Source organism: Cupressus sempervirens, chromosome 8, assembly GCF_028749045.1.
Source record: "Cupressus sempervirens isolate cs-2001-9-10 chromosome 8, ASM2874904v1, whole genome shotgun sequence".
Lineage (NCBI taxonomy): Eukaryota > Viridiplantae > Streptophyta > Pinopsida > Cupressales > Cupressaceae > Cupressus > Cupressus sempervirens.
Window position 1 is genome coordinate 814,791,617 of NC_143125.1, and position 16,119 is coordinate 814,807,735.

The window sequence follows — 16,119 nt, forward strand, 5'->3', positions numbered from 1 at the left end:
GAAGTCACTGGTTCTGCAACTGGTGCAACATCAAGTCTAAACAATGTGGAAAACAACAATTAGAAATGTGGATGGTTAATAACTCCTATCAATGCATTAATAAAGTAAACAAAATTGATTTGAGACTCCAAAGGATCAAGGAAATCTTACAAAAATTGAAGTTTTATTGCTTGTGGTATTACACTAGTCCGTACACCTGACTCCCTCTTCTATATCTATAACAACAACTCCCTCTTACATATATAAGACTTCACAATATAACCAATTCAACCACCTATCATTGGGTTGAAAGGTTCAAGTCTAAAACTAATACTTCCCTCCAAAATCTAAATGACCATTATATGTTGGAAAATTTGAACTTAAAACATAAATTGATTTATTAAACATTAAATCCCTTTTCTCATTATTAAAGTCTTTCACCTAGTTTCCTAATATCCCTACTAGACTCATCCTCAACCTATCTTAGAATCCTAGAAACCTTATTAAGAACATTATTGAAACTCAAACAACATTGTTATCAAGCTGAAACTAATGTATTATACTGAGGCCCAACACCTCAAAATGCTAGAACACCTTTAATTCTCATGCAAATCTATAACTCATATTGGGCTTGCAAGAGATGAATTATGCATCAATCCCCTATGGACTAGTATAATTCACTATTGCCATGCATGATTTCACCTTGATTTAGATCTCCATAAGGCAATGCATTAAATGTGAATCAAATAGTTTTCTATAAAACCTCAACAAAACTAAAATGTGATTAGCACTAAGGTATGCCCGTCCTAATTAAGCATCAATCCCATATAGACTAGTGTAATTCATAAATACCATGCATTATTTGATGATGATTGATATCTCCTTGAGACAATGCATTAAATTGGAGTGAAATAGAGTCTGTCAGAAAACCTTTAACAAGACTTAAAAGTTAAATGTTATCAAGAATAAGGTATTCCATTTGTAATGAGCAGAGCACTTTCAGAATTGTACTGGGTGATCGATATCTCCTTGAGACAATGCGTTAAATTGGAGTGAGACATTGTTTGCTGGAAAAATCTTTAACAAGATTAAAATGTGATCACAAGAAAAAAAGTAGTATTTGTTAAACATAATTAAATCAAATGCTTAAGAAAAATTTTCATGAACCATCAAGAATTTAAAAAAGCACAATCCTTTTTAACCCAAATATTGCCATAAATAATGTGTATACGACAACTACAAAAAGCTTTATTTATGAATGAAGTAGCCAACAATGTGAGATGCTAGAACTATAAAAATTAAATTCAATTGCATATCTTAGATTAAAGAGCAAAGTGAATTGTTACATTAAGTAACATGGTAGATTCAAAAAGAAAAACAACATCAAACATACCTTTCTTCTTGTGGCATTCCAGAATGAATGAAAATTAATGGAAAGTAGCACTCCACAAGAAGCTTGTTCAGCTCTTTAGCTTTGATAACCCTCTTCACAAATATCACAACTTGATTGAAGTCTAGTGCATTGAGCAGATCATTCAGCTTCCAGTTCTTCTCCAGCTTGCTCAATTTGATGTAGTGCTAGAAGAATCTCAAGACATAAATACCAAACACAACAAAAGAGAGAAGGGTTTACTATTTTATTAGACATTATTAAACTCAAATAAATTCAATACCTAAACTAAACCATGAAGTGTCAATTTTGCCTTATCGTCAATGTATATCTCTATAGGCTATAAATGAAAACAAATCTGTGTAACATTAGGTGGTGTGATTGTCATCAAGAGCCAATAGTTCCACAACTATCCAACTCATATTTGTACCACAAAAAGGAACTAAACATAGCTAGTGCAATTTTCATCAAAACTTCTAGAGGTGAAGACATGATTTGTTCCCTCAAAGAATGGTTTATCGAAGAATGGTTTATCTAGTTGTAAGGGCATTCAAAGTAAGAAGCTTCTGCATCCCATCCCTTAGACATTTGAACAACCCTTAATGTTCTCTCATCCTACACAAGACTCAAGAAACTACTATTACAATTGAAATTTGATATATATTTTTTGATTCAAATTCTCTTCATAACCCAAATTCATTAACTTTTATAAGGAGCAAGTGTTTCCTACGAATTCCTATGAATTGGAACTAATTATATGGATGATGTAAAACAAAATATAAAATAATACACTAAGAAATAAGAACATGAGTTGAGTAGGAAAAAATCTAATTCATTCATTCATAAATCTCTATGAATGGATACATCTACAACATGAAATTCTAGATTCCAAGTGGTGAGTAGTTGCATGACGGTAAGACCTAGTCCACATATGCATGAAAAAATGTTAAAGCATTATGTGGAGGTGCATATATTACTTATCCCAACAATGGTGAACAGAGTAATTTTGAATTTATATTCACAATGACAACAACTCACAAATACAAATATCATAATGATCATCTTTTGTAGGCATGTGTGAAGCTGTTAAAATTCTTAAGATACATTTAAAATACTTGCATCTTGTATTGAAACTAGTTAATATAAAACAAAACCAATAATTTAATTAGAAAATGTTAATATCAAAACCCGAGTCAAAAAATAAGGGATGGAAGAAATTCTTTAACTACAAAGTGCAACAATTTTGAATGAGATATGTATTATTATGGGAAACTTCTAGAATTCATTCATGAATTCAGCAAGAAATTTTAACATATTAATAAATATATTTTCAAAACTTAGTAGTATCCAAAACTTACAGTTAAAAGAAAATGAAAACAATCTTAGCTAAATTCTTTATAGAAGAAACCTCTACCCACAAAACCCTCTATAGAAGAGAAAGATCTCTCACAGGCAATCCAGCTATAGTTTGGGGAAATCATTTGACTTATTCATACAAACCTCTCATAAGATGAACTTTTAAAGTGCAATAGAATTATAAAAAGAAACTAAGGTAATCCAATGATGTGGATATAAAGGAGAGCTGAAATAGGGGAGCATAAAATACATTTGAACACAGTCAAGAGGTCCTGAGCATAAAATATATGTCTTTTTCTTATTGATTAGTAAATTTAGAGTGTAGCATGCAATTAATCTTTATGATAGTTTTCCATACCAATAATAAACCAATAGATCCATGAAAGGTCTAATTAACAGAATGAAAAAGAGAAAGCCATTCTAAGATTTCTGCCGCAACTAAGTTTGAGAAATACCCATTGCTAACTACTCAATCTAATAACAAAAATAATAGACTTGACAACTTTAGCCAAAAATAGAATTATACTAATTACCAAGATTATATGAAATGTTAAGGCATTAAATACCATATACTAATTTAGTAATTACAAAATGTAGTGTTGATCAATTCATGGTACCTAATTTTAACCAAATGTATCAAAACTAACCTTCATAAGATCCCCCAATTCCTCACTACACTCCAACATGTCCTCAGTAAGCCAATTCTCCAAAAGGTTCTTTTTCTATTGATTTACAACTAATAATGATAGTTCAAGAGACTCAAATGAATTTAGCTTTCCTTTTGTCAATAAAGTACCAAAATACTGGAGAAGCAGTGGTGTTTGCCCTGGTTGTACTAGAACACTCTGCAAAAACATTGGCAGTTTCTTTAATAATAATTTTGAGTATGATATTTTTAAATATTGAACCCTTCCTATTTATTAGACCTACTTCTAATAGGATATATCTTTGATGAAATCCAATACTACCTAGAACTTTGCTATAGTGTATAGTGTACGGAGAATTCCTTGAGGAGATTCTGCTGCAAGTTCTACTACTTCTTTATACTTCATCTGAGAAAAAAACTCTTGGAAATGTTGGACAACCTACATAACAAACAAAAATATCCAATTACAACATGATTTCAAACTGATCTAATCTTCTTTGTTTATTAAATTATTTGAATATAACTATTCCAAAGGTAACACAAACTTCCTATTTTGAAACATTGTCTTAAACATGATTATTTGTAGAACCTTGAAAAAAATGATTTTAGGTATTCCATACGATGATACATCTAATGCAAAAATAGTTTAATGACCAAAATTGGGATCAACACCAAAAAATTATTCTCTATGAAAAGCAATGGCTGGTTATCCAACCAAACTTACTTTATTTTTGGATTATCAAAAAGTAGTGCCAATTTTCATTTATTTGGATTGATTGTCTTAGCATGCCCTATATAAAGATACCTCCTTTGACCCATCAAAAAATGTGGAAATTTGCCTCCTTGGGTAGTAATAAAAACTTCACTATGCAAGAAAACAATATAGTGTAATGTAACCATTCTTGATGAGTAGGCCTACAATCATTAGCCACCTTTGTTTCACAACTTACAACTTAGACATTTTCTTGAATATTTCAAAAGGACCAAATTATATAAGTCGCTTTAGTGGTTCCCATCAATGCAAGAAAAGAAGGATACCTTAAATGTAGCGAGTTCTTCTAGAGATGCAATTGTTTCCTTTGTTTGTAATAGGGGACACATCTATTGGAGTGTTTCCGTGTTTTTCTTTGCCTTGTATATTTTTCTAGATGCTAAATATATAGATGTGTTATTATTAAATCCCATATCTCTAAGCATCATGCCCACCTACCCATGCAACAAGTTTAGAGAGATGAGTCAACTATGCATATAGATTCATAACATATAGATAATTAGCTATTTGTAACATTATTTTATTGCATATGCAAGATTGGAACAAAAAATAAACTAACAATTTGTGGCTTAGATGAATCACGTGCCATAAAATCATGAAGCTTTGAATAGTGGACTACTCTACAGTGAATGTGGATCATCTTGCATTGTTCGTTGCCCTTCCCACTTCGTCAATTTTTAGTAGAATGAACCTAAAAAAACCCACTAAATACATTATCTAAAACAAGAGACGCGAAGCATCATAGTTCCTGCCATATGTGTGGTAGTTGTATTATTGTGGAGCAGGGAAGGGAGGGTTGGCATAACTTGAAAAAGAAAGAAATGTACTTAAAGCTTTGTGTCCAAGCCAAATAGTAGTACATAAATTGACAGTAAAATTACATTAGGAAATTATAACTCAGGCAGAAATAAAACTACCAACACATGCAACATGTTTAAAAAGATCTCATTCTATTTTATGCATAGAATATAAAAAGAAACAGTTGAAGAAAAAATGATTTGAGACACTCTAAGTAATTACTAGACCCACCAATGTTGGGCTGCCATTACCAAAGTTCATAACAAGAATAAAGGTCAAGTTCTCAAGATGCATTCGCCTAGATGTCACAAAGAGGATATGTCAAACATACATCCTCAACTCTATTTAATATATCAAGTTCAACATTCTATGATCATTTTAGTAAATCAATATTATCATTTACCATGTTATCATTATGATAGAGACAATACTAACATCTGCATCGCACCATTGGCAAATTAAATACTTACTACATATCATACACTTTCTAGAGGGAGCAATCCAAACAATGGGGTCACACAAAGAGTGCATGTGACATCTTTTTATTAATTAAGCACTTAACATTGATGCTTTAGCAATTTAAGTATCAATATTTTAAGTGATTTCATCTAAAACTTTTGATCAGCTTTAACAAAAGTCATTCATGCTAGAATGAAAAATAAAGAAAAAGACAGAGAGAGATGATTAAGCTCTCTAATCTTGTATGCCTGTAGCTAGCTTCTTAATATTAAATAATAAACACAAAAATGGAATAGAGTGAAGCCCATGAACCTTCAACATCTGTAAAAGCATTTATGCATGGGGATGACCAGTATATGGAGCCCAATCATTTTTGAATAGAAGAACATTTCCATCTATTCATTTCAAACTAGTAGAGAAAATTGAATCAATCGAATCATACGTAACTGTTTCTCCCTGAATTGTGATTGGGAGAAAATGTATATCACCCTAAAATAGGGTCTTCATTTGTTGAATATGTGCAAAAGGTTAAAGAGCATTGCACCTGTGAAGTGGATGGATTAATAGTAAATATTGCCTCCAGTAGATTGTCTACAAAGGAATCCATTATTAGAGCTCCACAGATCATTATCACTCCCGCAATGCTGAAATTTTGTGAAGTATGAGCATCTACAAGGGTGAACATGATTAAGCCCACAACAAGCAGTAGCATAGATATGTATTCATGGGCATGATATTTCCTCCTCAAGCTAGGTATAAAAACTCCCATTACCATCACTAGAATAACTTGCTCACAGATTTTTAAGAGAGATCAGAGATCATTATTCAAACAAAATCAAAGAAACCACCATATTCTTGGGCCCCAATAATTAATTCTACTAACTTTCCACTAAAAACAATAAAATTACTACTCAACAATCGCGCTCTCATTGTATAGCTAGAGAAAGGAGCGATGAGGAATTTAATTTAATTAAATAATTAGAAAAGAAGACATTCTAGCACTCCAAAAAATACGGTAAGGAACTAGTGTTTGAATTTCTATAATGCTTTTCAATTATTTACCCAAAAAATTTACTACCATACATGTGGCCATAAATGTAAGATCTAAATTACCCATGTAGCCTATTAGGAAGAGGAAAAATTGTAAATGCAAAGTACCTTGGTTGATTTGAACATGAGCTGAGAAGGATAGTTGAGAAAAGTGAGGGAACCCTTGGTTAGTCCATGGGATCCCATAAGAATGCCGAAAAGCTTCACATATGTTTTCCATGGATTTACAAATTACTTCATTCTTAATCCCTACAAACAAATGAGACTTAAGTAGATGAAGCCTTGTACAAACATGAAGTACCATCCATAGCTGCAACACAACAACATACAATTTGCTTACAATCTGCTTTGATTATCTCATAAAATATGCACAACCAACACAAGATATGAGGAAAATACATTAAAAAAAGAACAAGGAGATTGATCTAGAAATGCAAAATGGAACTTGCTAAAGATATTCTCAGTCCATAATGATAAATACCTGAACTACAACCTATTATAAACATATTCCCCAATTAGTAATAGTGAACACTCACAGAGGGTGGGTGAATGCGTAGAGGGTAGGTTTTGGTAGGTGAATGCATAGAGGGTAGGTTTTGATGGGTGAATGTAGAAAAAAGCACATCGAGTGTCTCTGAAGCATTATCTTTGTTCTCAACTCAACCACTACAAAAATTTAGTGCTCAAACATTTTACCTCTAAAAGCTCCTGTGGAAATTTTCTCCTTTTTTTTTGTTATGAACTAAAGTTGGTCAAAATTTTGACCAACTTGGGCATAAAACCCTAGTTTGGTCAAAATTTGACCAACATGAGGATAAAAACTAAAAAAACATGAAATAATAGGCCAACATGGCCTTTGGTCAAAAATTTTGGTTGAAAATGACCCCCAAATGTACTAGTGAATGTAGAATGTCTCAATATATGTCTCTTGGAGTGCAAAATAGAACTTCTGACTATGATAGCCAAACTAGGCTACCAAATAGTATCAAAAATCCAAATAAATTATACCATCATGATGAGCTTAGAATCAGCTTTTCAACATTTCTTTTAGATCCAAAAATGAAGTTTGGATGGGCAAATTATGGCCAAAAAGCCACATGTAGGTAAAAAAAAAGTGCTAGAAAAAAAATTGCATCAAGATCTATGCCAAAAATCTTGATTTTCATAAAAAATCTCAATTTGCGTGCCCCAAAATCTTGATTTTCGTGTAAAAAATCTCAATTTTTGTGCCAAAAATCAAAAAATCACCACCTCAAAAAATGTGTCTAATTTTGGAGCAAAATTTTTAGCCTCAAATTCCAACTGTGTCCAAATTGGACAAATTTTATATGAAAATAGGTGTTTTTGGGCCTTTGAGCTCAACAATGATGTTTATTTGGGCTCAAAGTAAACCAAGAAATGGTGACCCCCCTAGATTCAATACAAAAAAAATTGAAAAAATGAAACCCTCTAAACAAAAAGTACAAATTTGAAATCGAAGATAAGCTTCTCATAAATAAAACAGAGGCATGAAGATCTGGAGCTTTAATACCATGTTGAAGTTGATGAAAGATCAACCCCATAGCTCCCAAGAATCACCTACATGAAAAAACCTATCACAAAAAGAGAGAAGAAATTACTATGGAGGCTAGAAGTCCTAGATTGGTAGATCTAACATTCTTGATGAGCAAAAAGAGAGATTGTTATTATAAAAAGGGAATGAATAAAAGAATTAATTATTATATGCCTAAATTTTAGCTTAAGTAAACTAGAGATAATAAGTGACTTAATAATTAAATCAAAATGATTTAATTAATAAGGCAATATCTTATTACTCTAACACAATCTGGTCTGATCTCTATTTTGATTTAGCTTTACTATCCTTTACTGCTTTGACTAGGTCACCTCCTCTATTTTGGAATAGCTGACCTCTTTGGCTCTTCTACAATGCTCACACTATCACACTTAATCTACTTTGTGACCACATGAATAACTTGTATGATCCTTCTCATCACTATACTCTATCACTCACAATGAAATAGGTTAAGATCTTCTCTATCTAAAGATTTCATAAAGAGTTTTCTAGATGCTTCCTTATTTTGCCTCTTCATCGGATTGGTTCATCATAGAACATAGGGATCCACGGTCTACATCATAAAATGCATAATAACCTATCTAACAGCCTTTACAAGTATTAAATATCTTATCCATGTCGGTCTAAAATGGTTTACCGCAAAGTTTGTATCATTCCTAACTTGAATGTCAATTCTGCATTGCTCAACACTTATTGATGCTAATACTTGAAATTCATTGTATATATTGTTGACACTCAATATCTACTATGCTCGACACCTTTTGTTTAACTTGGAATAAATATGCTTGAACTACTCAATAATTATTGAAACCAACTTACATTAAAAATACTCAGCGACCAAAGACTTGCTTGGCTCTTATAGAGCTTGGTATATACATGTTTATATACAAGTATATCTCATGAATTGACCTATCTAGAGTAGTTCGGTTATAGTGATGACCTTCTAATTTTTCCTAGTAAATGACTAACTATTTGACACTAATAGAAAACAATAGTTAGAGATACCAACAGATATGAGGACATGTGTAAATAGGCTAAATATTAACCTAGGACCATATACAGTTCATCATTCAAAAGTAAGATTTTACATAGGGGTCCAACATAAGTTATTAGCTGAAGAGGCCAACACAAGAGAAAAAATAAATGAGATGTAAGCTTTTTTGCTACCTCATCTTGAGGTTATGAACCATCATATTCAAAAAGCCAAAGACCTAATAACTGAACCAGGGTTATCAATTTAAACCATACGATTGATCTTGCAGCTTAAGTGAAAGTGGAGAAGCAAACGTTGGATATATTGAAAAACAATTTGGATACAACCATGACCATCCTACTAAAGAGCCATCAAGAATTTTTTGATCACTTGGGCATACATCTTAGGTAACTATTTCAAAATTTTGAAGTTTTTTTATAAGTCTCAAAAAAGGGGATTACTATGTGTATTGATAGGGGGAGTATGTATGTATTATGTGTGTATATACTAAGTCAGGAGATATAAGGATTGAAATTGTACACAAAAAGAATTTTGAAAAAGATTTTGCAAAACACATGTTATACTGCAGAAGAAAATGAAGTATGTATGTAAGGGGAGTTCTACAATTTTCACTAAGTCATTTTTGAACTATCATGCAAAATATTTGGCCACTAATACCAAAGAGGGAGGATTTTACTCCTATGGACATTCATGTTGTCAATAGAGTCAAATAGTTAGCGATGAAGGTATAAGGTATTTGTCAATAAATACTATTACCAAACCATAATATATTGACCAAGATAAGAGAAGATAAAAGTGTATGATACAATTATACTAAGCATAATATATTGTAAAGCCCCACCAAGGGATCCAAAAGAATTAACCTAAAGTTTTACTAATTTTGCTAAACATTTTTTTTTAAAAGTAAGAAAGTATAACATGCACATCTAACACAATAGTAGCGGAAGCAATAACATACATTCAACTAAAAGCATACATAATAGGTTACATTCCGTAAGGATCCCAAGATGTTGAGTCACATTTAAATTTAATTAATTCTAAGTCTAACAACTATAATATACACATGAAATAATAATTAGAAAGTCCAAAGTCCATTTAATATACATTTTTTTTGAATGCCTCTTGGCAAATTAGTTCAGAATGCTTATTCATCCACTGTACATGTCACAGGATATGAAAGGCTTAAAATAATATACATATGTGAAAATAGAAATACATCATCCTCTTCAGATCCATGATATAAAAAATAAAATAAATGAAATCATCCACCATACATGATACATCCATACATCACTAATGATAAAACATCCATCATAAAATCTAACCATCCATGATAACGATCCATGAACAGAATGAAGGTAAATGCCAACTAAGAAAGCTCCAGCCATGGTGACCACAGACGGATCTCAATGGTAAGAGTAAAAAGCACTACCACCCAACCTCGTGGAACCTAAATGGCCCACTTCCACCACGCTGAGGAGATAGTCTCAACTCCCAAACAGGATATCAAATCACATAACACAAATACTCTCTAAGTCTAGGAAATCCTAAAAGTATACTAACTCAAAGATTCCAACACATAGATTGATATCTAGACCCAGAGGCACACAAAGACACGTAGGAAACCTACTATGCAAGCAGGAAAGTGTCATCACATGAATCACATTGGATGTTACTCAAGAAATCCCTTAGGATTTTCAGGTCTCCAATGATCCTATGGTCACTAGTATCCTCTCATACTGACGAGGCATACTATGGAATGCAAGGTCATAACCAAGTGTTCTCTCAACTCCCATCCTAGTCTATACTAGCACTCAAGGCATGGGTGAGAACATACAATTAATCTTATTAGGTTCATTTAAGTCAGTATTTAATGTAATGTTATCACTTATTAAAAACAACTTAAAATGAGTCATCCCGAGAGCCACTTAGGGTCTCTTGTCCCCCATTGCAAGCCACTTACCAACACTACACATAGATAACCTAACCTAGGCTCATGAAATCAAAAATCAAAAAGTCACCTCAGTCCTATACAAGTGACTAGAAAGCATCAAAAGATAAGCTACAATAATCACATCAGTTCCCCATGGGAAACTAGAAAGCATCAAATGATAATCATAATGATCACAACAGTTCTCTATCAGCAACTGAAGGCATTAATGATAAGTCACAATATCCAATGGTTCTCAATGAGCAACTAGGAAATATCCCAAAATAAATCACAATACTGATCTAAGACTCCAAAATGGTCAAGTCAAAACATGTCACAACATGACATCATCAAGAACATAACAAAACACTTCAGTCCCATCAAGGCGACTGGAAAGCAACCCAAGTATAACTGATCGAGGACTCATAAATAGTTAAGTCAGATGTCACATAAACATACACCTCAGTTTCACACAAGAAGAATGGAAAGAAATAAGAACCAGTAAATACATCCATCATAGAGCATATCACACATCACCATGGTTGGGTTTAAAAGAATCAAGAACAAAACAACATAGCATCACAATCACATAACCCTCGAGCCTTTGGTAAATGTCCTAAACTAGTCAACACTCTAGGACCACCCAAACCCCAAACACAACTAGTACATAGAAAACATCATAGTTTCATAGTAGGTTTGATTTGATACACATAGTTGAGTTAAATAGTAAGGTTTAAATTTCCAATTTAATATATGTTTTGAGTAAGTAGGTTCCATAGTTCACCCTTTTCACTTAACCCATTCTTATTCGAAATAGTTTGTGCAAATTATCCCTATTTGATTTAAGTAAATTTTCCCCAAGATAACCAACTAGTAATAATTTATTCAAATTATTAAATAATATCTGTCGATTTCCAAATAAAATAATGTACAAGTTATTAAGATCATTCCTTATTTAATTAATCTTAGTTAAATAAAATATTAACTAAATTAATTAATACTTACATATCTTTAAAAGAACCATTTTTAATATTATTTAATTATTTATTGATTAAATAATATTAAAGAAAATACTTATTAATTATTTATAAAAATACTAAATTTTAATAAAGTTTACTAATAAATCCATTAATTACAAATTTACTAAATTTAAAATATAATTAAAATTTATTAGTAAATTAAATAATAAAAACAAAGCATATTTATAGCAATTAATATTAATTAAAATAATAATTATAAATTAATATCTAAAAACTATTAACAAAGCTAGTAATTAAAACTTCATATAAAAAAACATTAATATACATATAAGTTAAAAAAAAAAAACATACCAAGCAATAAAAAAAAAATTGCTGACTGCAGTGATCGTAGCGCAGGGTGCTGTCGTAGTCATCCTGCATCAGTAGGTACGATTGCGTATAGCAGTCATCCTGCTATACTCAATATTAAGTGGGTGGGGAGGGTGCGTGGGATAGCCCCACCCATTATAATTAATTTTTTTTAAAGAAAAAATTATATAATGTGAAACATTTACAACATTGTTATTTAATTAATAAAATTTATAATTATATAAAAATTAATTAAATAACTCTCTTTTTAAATAAATAAATATATGTATATATATATTTATATATATATGTATGTATATATATGTATGTATATATATGTATGTATATATATATGTATATACACATATATATGTATATAGATATATATATGCATATATATGTATATATATATATGTATATACACATATACATATGTGTATATACTTATGTATAAGTATATACACATATACATATGTGTATATACATATACACATATACATATGTGTATATACATATATATATATACATATGTATATGTGTATATACATATATATATATGTATACATATATGTATATACATATATATATGTATATATACATACATATATATATATATACATATATATGTATACATATATATATATATGTATATACACATATACATATATATATATATGTATATACATATATATGTATATACACATATGTATACATATATATATACATATGTATATACACATATATATACATATACATATATATATGTATATGTATACATATATATACATATATATATGTATATGTATATATATGTATACATATACATATACATATATATATATATGTATATGTATATATATGTGTATATACATATGTATATATATATATATATGTATACATATGTATATATATGTATATATATATACATATATATGTATATATATATATATATTTTAAAAATTTGATCACCACATTACTCTGATAGAGGAAATATTGCCAACCATCCAAATTTTTAATTTTGAATTTTATTTTTAAATTCGAACCCTTCCCAAATTAAATCTTATATTCTTTAATTTAGAAAACAAGGCTTTTTTTTTTTTTTTTTTTCGATTTCCTTTCTAATCCCTACGTGTACAGAAGTTAATTGACCAACATCTAATAATTCATAATATTGAAATGTTTAAACTTCCATTATAGAGAATTCGGATTTACAATCCATAGACAGGAAGAAGACAGGAATGGATAACTGCAAAATTAATCAGTGATCAAAGAACAAGACCCTACCTAATCCTGATGCTAATACGAAATCCCCAAAAAATTGTGAGAGAATTCGCTCCTCTTCAATAACTTTCCTCTGAAAAACTTTCCTAGAATTCTCCTTCTAAAATTTGCTTCCAAAATTTGTCTCCCAAAATTTGTGTCTCCAAAATTCGCAGTCTCTCAAAAATGAACCCCAAAGTTGTGATAGGGAGTTTTCTCCTCAAATCGGGGCACTAATTGTGCGTTCACCTGAGAGGACCCCTTGTTCACAAGACTCAAACTCTAAATTTCATGCGCGTTAACTAAATTATTAAATAACTTAAATTTAATTTTCCCACTTGACTTCTATTTTTTAATTTTAATTACTTTTAATCCCATGTGCACTTTATGAAATTAAAATAATATTATTATTTTCACTTATTTTATCTTTTAATTAATTTCTTTTATTTTCAACTCATGCACGCACCATGCGATGTAGAATCCTTTTAATAATTTAATATCTTTTTTACTTTTAATTTATTTTAGAAACTTAATTGATAAAATATTTATTAACTTAAATAACAATAATATTTAGCATTTATTTAAAAATGAACTCTAAATATATTATTATTAAATTAAATAAATATTATCACGTTCTAAATTCATCCTTAAACTTTTATCTCCAAATTTAATTCTTTTTATTTAATTAATTTCTAAATCAATTAATTATAATTAAATATTAAAGATATCATATTAATTTTCCATTAAATTAAATCATTAATTAAATCTTTTTAATTAGACTTAATTAATAGAAAATCATTAAGGACTCATAAACAACGTACAAAAACCCATCATAGAAGAACACATACAAAATCAAACTAAAGGGTTATAGTCATGAATTAACATCATTCGACACATTGAGAGGGTACTAAACTCAGATACTTTTCCTAATTATCAATTAGGACAAATGGCTAAAGGGTTTAGGATTTGGACTTAAGATTTATCTCCCCTCTTACCATTGAGATAATGCGATAGGGTACACTCCTCCTGGAAATTTAGGGAAGTCGATACTTGGTACTTGCAACTTGCATAAAATCCATGCATGTATAGACACAATATTCTAAGCCAAACAAGCAATAACAAGAAGTGGTGCATTGTGTAGATCTCGACTAGTAGGTGACTATGACTCCCTTCCTTAACCACATCAGAAATGCCATACATAAAGAAAAGAAACATGCACACCATACACATGTAGTATGGGGTAAGTATCCATAAAAAAACACATGTGATAATAAACCATCTAACTAATCATCATTGATAACTAAAAATACTGAATAATCATCATACATAAAAGAAATATAGAGTACCAACTAATCTCATCATATAATAAACTGAGTGTAAAACAATATCTATTAATCTCTAAAATAGTAGTACTAATCATCAAACATAAAATTGACCTAAAAGAGTTTGACAATGATAGCAAAAATATTATTTAGGGGTAGGCACTACATATATACCAAGCACATTATATACTGAGTAGTTGGATACACATCAAGTATGGATCTTACTGAGAAATCCAAGTTTAATTGAGTTAGAAGGACACCGAGTTACAACATTCCTACCAAGATAAACAAAGTATACAATGAGCTATGCAAAAATCACATAAATGTCTCGAATGACACCAAATCTTATGTGTTGATTACACCAAGTGTGAATAGAGATTTTTACAGATTGAGGAAATGGTTTGGTAAGATTATCTAGTAAATGTAATTTGATTGTGTGTGATTCCAAGGCATAATGGAGGCCAATGAAAAAAAAGAAAAAGAAAGAAAGGAACAAGGGTGATTCTAGATTGTTGATTTAGATCAAGAGAGAATTCCAAAATATTCCTAAACCCTAACTAGGTCAAGGATCAAAAGAGGCAAAATATACTTATTTAAGGACCTATACAGGACAATTTAATCTTGTTTTTATTGTTTTCGATAAAGTTATTTTCTATGAGAGGGTTGTACTAGATGTTTAAGGAGGAAATTCTACTGCAGATTATAGATTCAAGTAGCATAAGGAAGAATGTGATATATAAGTCATTGGAGGTGATAAATCATCAAGAAGAAGAGGGATCTAAATAAGCAAAGCAACTGATGCAGGAGCATCCTGGGTGTAAGGATAATCTTCCATCACCCAAAAACATTTCTATTTCAAGTTTTATGTTTTTAATAAGGGCTAATCTTGTACAAAGTTGCTATTTGTGGAATCATGCTAATTTAAGTAAGTTGGTCTTATGTGCTCATATTGTTCTAATCTAATGAGTGGAGGTTCATCTTAGACATATCCATCTGCCATATTGGTTTCATTATCATATCATGTATTAGTGCAGTTGTTACAAATTTTTGATATGAGTTTTGGCTCTCCAAACTTTAGGATCAGTGATGAAGGCCTAAATGGCTCTGCAATGAGGTCAAACCTCAGCTAATGAACACTTGCATGATCACTTGATGTAGAACTTTAGTTGAGGATTTTGAAATGGGTTTATAATAGCCTATAGGGCCAACAATTTGTTAGCTATGGCCAGTATTGAAGTAATGTATGTTAGGTAAGGGAACTC

At 30.6% G+C, this 16,119-nt stretch overlaps 1 pseudogene; it reads right to left on the bottom strand.

The window, feature by feature from the left end:
• Positions 1 to 5,714: 5,714 nt before the first annotated feature.
• The window catches only part of LOC149544900 (UDP-galactose/UDP-glucose transporter 4-like), a 149,692-nt pseudogene continuing 139,287 nt past the window's right edge, over positions 5,715 to 16,119 (bottom strand).